General features: G+C 34.0%; 1 long non-coding RNA gene across 1 annotated transcript; it reads left to right on the top strand.

Annotated features, from left to right (window-relative positions):
• Positions 1 to 385: 385 nt before the first annotated feature.
• LOC131942323 (uncharacterized) lies at positions 386 to 3,655 on the top strand. Its single transcript, XR_009386738.1, has 3 exons — positions 386 to 566; positions 2,395 to 2,579; positions 3,413 to 3,655. It is a non-coding gene; the product is annotated as an uncharacterized LOC131942323 (long non-coding RNA).
• Positions 3,656 to 8,512: the final 4,857 nt, after the last annotated feature.

The raw sequence follows: 8,512 nt of genomic DNA, 5'->3' as shown, positions 1-8,512 counted from the left end.
TAAAGTAAAATTAATTTTACCAGTTTGGGATTTGGCGATCAATATGACAGATGAAGTAGAGCTCATCTATTTACTTTGACAAGGCATACCAACGGATAGTGTGGTCAATAATATGCTATATCCAGAGGCCTTTACTTACACTTACGTGAGTCAGGTACACACCTGACCTAGGTGGACTCTAAGTGTAAGATTTTTGGGTTAGAATTCGTGAGCTTTACTGTCTGATCACGCTCCCCATATCACAGTTGGTTCGATTAGTTTAAGATTAGGTTAAGATTAGTTTAAAATTAAAGATTCGTTTAAGATATATCTTAGTTAATATCTGGCATATAATTTGTGATAATATATTGTCTTTTTACTTTCTACAGCATACACGGTTAAATTACATTTTTCCCACAAGCGCTGAAAAATACTGGCTGTAGGTAAACTGGTTGGAGAACTGTGACCAAGTGACGTTAGAAGCTTCATCTGAATCTAAGTCAAAATCCTGGCATCAGCGGTAACCAAACCAAGAGACATCGGGTAGGTGTTCATCTGCTCTACAACACGACCACAGCCTTCACGGGGTAAGTCTTGTTTGCCTCTACACGGGGTAAGTGTTGTTTGCCTCTACACGGGGTAAGTCGTGTTTGCCTAAACACTTTGAAACTATTTAAGAATGAATCTAATTATATAAGAATCGAACCGGTCCTGAAGAACGGAACATTGCTGGTATAAGAAACTAACGTGTTCTACAAGAAAGGAACTTGCTGCTTCGAGAGTCGAACACGAGAGGAACTAGTGTGTTGCACAATTTTTAATGGTGGCATCTTGTTATAAAAGTTCAAGTTGCTCCATGTAAAATTGTGTTGCTCATTAGACAGAGCAACACAGACACGTCCAATCACACCCTGATGAAAACAAGACTTTAAACAAACTAGTAGTAATTCATTGTCGTGTTTATATAACGTAACTACTTTAACAAAACGAAAAGCAAATAATGGATGGGACAGAGGCGTAGCGACGGGGGACGGGGGGAGGGGGGGGGACGGGGGGGACGCGGATCGCACCGGGTGACACCATTTAGGGGGGGGGGGGTGACACCAAGGCAAAAAATAGCAGAGTATATAGAGAAAAATTTAAGGGGGGGGGGTGCAAATCGAAAGTTTGAGAGAGGGTGCAAATCGAAAGTTTGAGGGGGGGGGGTGCAAATCGAAAATTGAAAGTTTGCCCCAGGAAAGGGTCGCTATGCCTCTGGGGGGGGGGGGGGTGACACCATTAAGTGCCGCACCGGGTGCCACCCGACCTCGCTACGCCACTGGGATGGGATAAGCAGTATTGTGTAAAAATATGTTTTAGACTTTTGATAACTTTTTAATAATTTTTTTTTCATTATAAGACGAATATGACATTTTTCATTTTTTAAATTAAATATTGAAATCATCGAGTAAAAAACGTCTCTGCCTATCGTGTGTTTACTGGTCTGGATGTTAAACTATGCAAAGATCAGTTTAACTTCAGGGCAGTATATACAAGGTGGGTATACACAGAGCCTGCATATAGGATGGACGTACACAGCTCCTTCATGCAGAATAGACGTACACAGATCCTTCATATAGAATGGACTTACAGTGGATCTGCATTACGATGGTCATACGTATTGCCTATATATAAAGGATGAGCTTACACTGGATCTGCATATAGTATGCACATACACAGTGCATTTATAATTATATAATATATATATATATATATATATATATATATATATATATATATATATATATATATATATATATATACTTGATCTACATATAGGATGGACATACACAGTGCCTATATATAGAATGGGCATACCCTGGATCTGCATATATGATTGGTTTACACAGAACCTGTATATAGGATGGGCATTTTGTTATGACCCCCATCCACACGATGACCTTGTGACATTGTGTTACATTGTGTTAACAACCATCTGATACAATGACAAGGTGAAATTGTGTAAACAACCAACTGATACAATGACATGGTTACATTGTGTTAACAACCATCTAATACAATGAGCTGATCGCTTTGAAGTTGCTGTGTTACATCTGCAACCCCATTACGACCAGCTTTTTTGTGAAGATGTACATCGGCCATGCTGAAATACCCAAAGTAATGACCCAGTAGAATATACAATTCAACGTTGGCTGTAGATTCTCAATCGACCATTATCGTTTTCAAATGATGATATGTTTTAAAATTATTTTTGTTAAATATAGGCCTATTTATTGTTAATAGTAAGTTACTTTAGAAAAAAAAAACAGAAATATATTTCTATCTAACTATCTATGAAATAAAGCATTCGTGGAAGTTTTTTTTTCAAAAATTGTACAATTTAAATCTCATTCTATGTTTATTTTATTACATTAGGCTGCTTCGAACTTCGTATCTAAAAGTAGAGGCTTGTGAGACGCTAGGCTGATAAGAGGAACAAGATTGGCTGTAGGCAACAACAAGTCTGGTTTAGCTGTCCTCGTGTTCCCTCACGTGTAACCTTTGATGTACACTGTCGTGGAGATTATGTGAAGTAACTTAACATGCCAGACCATGTTGTAGTAAGTTATTATGTGTAGATTAGATATTACTTGTGGGCAGTGTTTCTTCTAGACTTTTTTCTCCGGGGGGGGGGGGGGGGGCGGACACTGTTAAAAGTATATATTTTCTATATAAATTATATAAATTTCATTTCGTTCGGGGGGGGGGGGGGGGGGCGGTAAAAAAAATTCGCCCCCCCCCCCCCCCGAAGAGATGCCTGGAAGAAACTCTGCTTGTGGGGCCACTTCATGTGCCTTTATATCTGAAGTAGATTGTGTCATGTAGTCATGTGAGTAGTGATCAGACCAAATCATTTAATAAAGATTCAATTTTTTTTCAATACTTTAGATCAGTTAAATGATAATTTTTCAACTGTATCGTGTAAACTAAAAATAAATCCTCGTAGTAAAATACGTGTAGGTAATTTTTTAATAAATTTCTAACATTCATCCGATATATTTACAGTGATAATGGTATATTAAGCCCGAATATTTCTTAGAGCAAAAACTAAGTGAAATGATTGTTGGGGCAGACATATGTACGCTCTAGTTAAGATTAGTAACTCAACAGACATTAAGTAATCGGCACTGAAGTCGTGGTTTAGTAAAAACCATTCAAGTGTGTAGATCTAAGTATAACCTAGTCGCCTGTAGGTGTGAAATACTTTGCGCTTTGTAAAGATGATGCTGATTTTGTCTTCTCGTGTAGCAGCTGTGGCATATAGTCGAGGGGAGAGAAAATAAAATCAATTTACTAAGGGAGGGCTACAAGTAAAAGGTTAAAAAATAGAGTTTTCATTTTTTATTTCCCTTGAAAATATTATTTTAAATACATTTTTATCATTTCTTTGCAGTAAATATTAAACATCAAGACACTGCCTTGTAGAGAGTGACATCAATTGCTGGAAAGTTAAAATACAGTCTACAAAAACATCAGAGATATCTTTTCAAGTGATATAACTGTCAGCAGACTATATTGTGATGTGAAAATGTTTCAAATCTACGTATACAAACATAAATAGACATTGTCAACTTTTGGAACTTCAGTAGAGGGATTCAGCACAGATCTGTTTATTTGTGACTATGGATGACTATAAGTATAAAACCACACGGTTGACCAGTAATTTAAAAATGGTTTGTGTACTAACATCTCTCTGGCACAGACCCTATATGGACAGTTGCCTTACATTAGATATTCATAAACTTGCCACCTGTTTATTTTTTAAATAGATATCCTTTTTTTCTAGATTAAAATTATTACCTTTTAAAAATGAATCTAGATTTAATTAGTATTTCAGTTCTTGCATGTACAGAGAATGTTGAGTCAGAATAGTTTACTGCCAACATTTTAAAAAATAAACCCTAGTTGTGGTTTTAACCTGTTTTCACTTGTAATTTGAACTTTATTTAACTTTTTCTCCAGTAATATGGTTCTTGGTTATTTAATTATTACTCCAGTTTAGTGTGTTTCAATTTATTGTCGTACTGTATTAACTTATTATTGATTATCTGTGCTATTGCGAATACTTGGTATATGTTAAATTAAATATAAGTTAAGCAGTGGCGTAGCCAGGATCGTCTCAAGGGGGGGGTTCCAATTTTTACCCGAAGACAAACTTTCGATTTGCACCCCCCCCCCCTCAAACTTTCGATTTGCACCCCCCCCCCCCCCCCTCAAACTTTCGATTTACACCCCACCCCCTCAAACTTTCGATTTGCACCCCCCTCAAACTTTCGATTTGCACCCCCCCTCATACTTTTTATATATACCGAGGGGTCTATGGGGGGGGGGGGGGGGGTTATGACCCCCCCCCCCTAACCAACCCCCTGCCTACGCCACTGAAGTTAAGTATTCATTTAAAGTATGTATGCAGTCTTTGGTTTTTGACTCTGAAAAAAAAAAGATTAAAGTGTGTAGATTTAAATATAAGCTAGCCGCGTGTATGTGTAGAGTAGTATGTGAAGATTCTCCTAACATTGTCTTCGTGTGTGGCAGGTGTAGTTAATTGGAGGGGAGAGAACAAAAAATATTCAAAGGGAAGCAACAAGTTAAACATGTCTATGTTGTGTATTTTTATAGTTTCCCTTGAACAATTCTTACGACAAATTAATAAGATATTTTAAACTTCTAGCAGTAATTGATAAAATTTAAGATTTTATCCTCTGTGGAGTGCATATGCATATCTGGTAGATTTAAATACAGTCTAGAAATACACTAGAACTATCTTCTTAAATAATGCATCTGTTTTTAGGAGTTCGATTTATTAAACAAAAACAACAGTGCTCTGAAAAACTGTCTCTGGTGAGGTAACGTAGCATCAGATCTATAGGGACTAAAGTAAATATACATCTCATTTTTGGAAATAACTTTACCGAACTACAAGTGTTACTACATGAATATAAGCACTGACAAGTAATTTAAAATTTGTTATTGTGCTAACTTATCTCTGGCTCAAATCTAATATGGACAGTTCTTACATTAAGTATTCATAAACTTCCAAGACCTTTTTAATGTAATTATTGTAATTGTACATTCCCCCCCCCCTTTGTTAAATGTCACCTTTCATAAATTAGTCTAGATATAATTTAATACCCCAGCTCTTCTTTGTGCTTTTGATGCTTGTCTGTAAATAAAAAATAAATACCTTATTCTTAAAAGCTTAAAACATTAATTAAATTTACTTGTTTTTTGGGGTAATTCTCATGAAATTTTAAAAACTTTTTTCCTAGTTCTTGATGAAGTTTTTAATTATTTATTAGTTATTTATGGAGTTTTTTTTCATTACTACACTGTATTTACCTTTTATTGCCTGTACAGTGGCCAGTGCTTAGTTGAGACGTTTTCCTCTTTATCTGCATGTGAGAGTGAGTGTTATGTGGTTGTGTAGTTGTGAATTTGATTATGCTAGTGCTAGAGTTTTTTCTAAATGTGTGTATTTAAAACCAGCAAGCTGAGAGTGTTATATGAATGTTTGCATGGTTCTTACTAAATTGCATGGATATGTAACATGTTATTTTTATAGAAAAAAAACTTTCTTCAAATATTTTAACCTAAATTACTACCAAAGGTCTTTCATTCAAGGGTTAGCATTTTTTGACTCAAACTAAACATAATTTGTAAAATAACAGATATGTGTTCTAACAAAATTTTATTTATTGTATTTTATAAAAATGTAATTAATACTTTTTTGATTGTTAAACAATTTTTGTATATTTTAATGTTATATTAGCAGCATACCCATTTTTAAAATTAAATATGAACAAGGCTATTATGATTTTTTTTTAAAATAGCATTTAATGTCCTTTTAAATTTTAATTTATTTAAATTTTCTTTGTATCTTATCATACTATTATACATTTCAACATTTCAACATATTATTTGAATCAGAGTTTTGCTTGCACAATTGAATAATTAAACTATGGTTTAATTTGTAATTTTCATTATTAAAATTAAATCCTGTGTTATGTGTCACTTTCTATTACTTTTTATTATGTGAGTAATGATGTATCTTTTCTTATTCTTTTTTTATAATAATGATCCTTAAGGCAGTTTAGACTAAAGACATCGATCTTATACTTCTCTCGACAATTTGATTTAACTTCCAGCTATTAAAGTAAAATTATATAAGTTTACCATTTTAAATCTGGCAGCCCTTGGAGCAGATAAAGTAGAGTTCCCATTTTTTTGACTCATCATATTAAAGGAAAGTGTGGTCAGCACTTTCAGTACATTGAGTCGGCTACACATCAGAACTTATTGGTCTAACTACTTGTGCCTGAGATCCAAACTCAATATTTTTTGGCTGGCTGTGTGTGCTCTACCTGCAAACAAAAAAACCGTTTTATTAGATATGGAATGTTAAAGTTCATATGTAGTTTTTATCTACAAAATAAATAATGAAAAACAAACATTTTGTTTTACATTTATTTACCGCATATACGTCTTATTTTTAAATTTGGTGACATTTTTGTTTTTTGTAATTAGCTTTTCTAATAATGTATTTTAAAACTTTCTCAAATAAATAATAAAATAATTCAGACTTCTATCGTATTTATTTATACTATTAGTATACTTTTTGGTGGAATTATAATGATTGTTGTTTGTAAAAGTTGGGTGCTGTAACTACATTTTTGTCATATTAATGTCACCTTTATTTCTTTGGAACTTTAAAATTGCTTGCAATTACCTCGGAAAATGGAATACCTATCTTAACATCGTTTTTTAACAAATTATAAAACTTGCAATTTCACTTAATCACACCTCGAATTTTCTTTAACACAGAGGTAAAATAAGTGTTCATATTTTGGAGGCTACCAACCAGTAGCGTACGAAGGGGTGTGGAGGAGGGGGGGGGGGGGCAGCAGGGAGAGTGGTCGCTCCCCCTTCGGCCATTTTTAAAGAAAATCTTCTTTTTCGAAGATTGATTTTTTAAAATGTAAAACAAGTTTTGCAACACACACGCACACACACACACACACACGCACAACACACACACACACGCACAATACACACACACAAACAGCAGCAAACACATTACTGAAACTACGAATTGAAAAAAGTGTTATGAACCCTAAATATCACATTTTTTAATAACTCACCGCAGGTAGACCAATAGCCTACTTCTTGGCTTACTTATCGGCGCCTTGCTTAGCGCCAGGCATGTGCGATGCGCTTTTTTGTCACAAGGTCTGTCAACTTTAGCGCCTGTGCATCTCCCATACATGTCAGCAGATCTAAAACATTTTCCAAAGGCATCATAGATGCACATATTTTAAGATGGATTGTATTAAAAACTCTATGCAACTATAAAGGGTATAAAGGGGTGGGGGAAGAAGCTGGAAACATATAAAGAAAAATAAGCACATGATCACAAAACTTCAAAAATGTTAGTATGAGTCAAGATGATTAGCCCGAACCAGACTTTTTCTCTGGGAGCACTTGAAATTTTCGGGGGGGGGGGGGGTAGACTTTCTTCGGGGGGCGGACACTGTTTAAAGTGTATATTTTCTATATAAATTATATAAATTTCATTTTTGTCGGGGGGGGGGGTAGATTTTTTTCGAAGAGATGCCTGGAAGAAACTCTGGCACGAACAGATGTACTTAACGAATATATACTTAAAAACATGAGGTAAAGTAAGTTAAAACAATATAAAAACACTGTGGATAAAAGTAAAACTGCATCCCAAATAATAATAAGCAAACTTCAAATAAATAATAACTATAGTTGAATATTTTATAATCAGAATCGTAGCTTTTGAAACCGATAATATTGAAAGAATATTGATTTTGCAATTACCAGTAAAGAGGTGTGTTAACAACACGGTAATCTAACCCATACCTTATCTTTATGTTACAATGATCTTTAAAGAAAACAACAAGCAGTTTCTAAAAAGAGAAAAAGCTGCAATGCAAGACCAATAATAGACCAATTAACGTGATTATATGGACTAAAGTATGCTTTTTAAAAATATATAATTAATTATATAATCAGCATGTCATATTTTATTTATTGCACGTTCGTGTCGTACTAAAGAAATAATTACACTTTTTCAAAATAAAAATCGTGCACATTTAATTGAGGGAAACAATCCTTTAATCCCAATCAATACAATTAAATTCATCGTAATATCCCGGTGCAGTAATTTTATTCATAAATATAACCATAATTGGCATCACTTAAGTAATACAAAATCTAAACAAATAGAAATCGTTATGTGTAAACTGTAAAAGATAAGTGTTGTCTAGGGGAAATAACAATAGTATTGATTGATGTCTTAAAGTTTTACAAGTTATATACCTTTTGTAAGTGAAAAAAATACTTTTTATAAATATTTAATTATATGATATGGAGAAGCATTTCACTTAATTTTATAAAATGTTTATTATAGAAGCCTCACTCCTTCTATGTACAATATGAATTCCAGATAAAATGTAGGCTTCAATTCTAGTTA

This window comes from Physella acuta, unplaced genomic scaffold, assembly GCF_028476545.2.
Source record: "Physella acuta isolate Inbredline_101_S28 unplaced genomic scaffold, ASM2847654v3 ptg000401l, whole genome shotgun sequence".
Lineage (NCBI taxonomy): Eukaryota > Metazoa > Mollusca > Gastropoda > Physidae > Physella > Physella acuta.
This window is presented reverse-complemented; position numbering and strand designations above follow the sequence as displayed.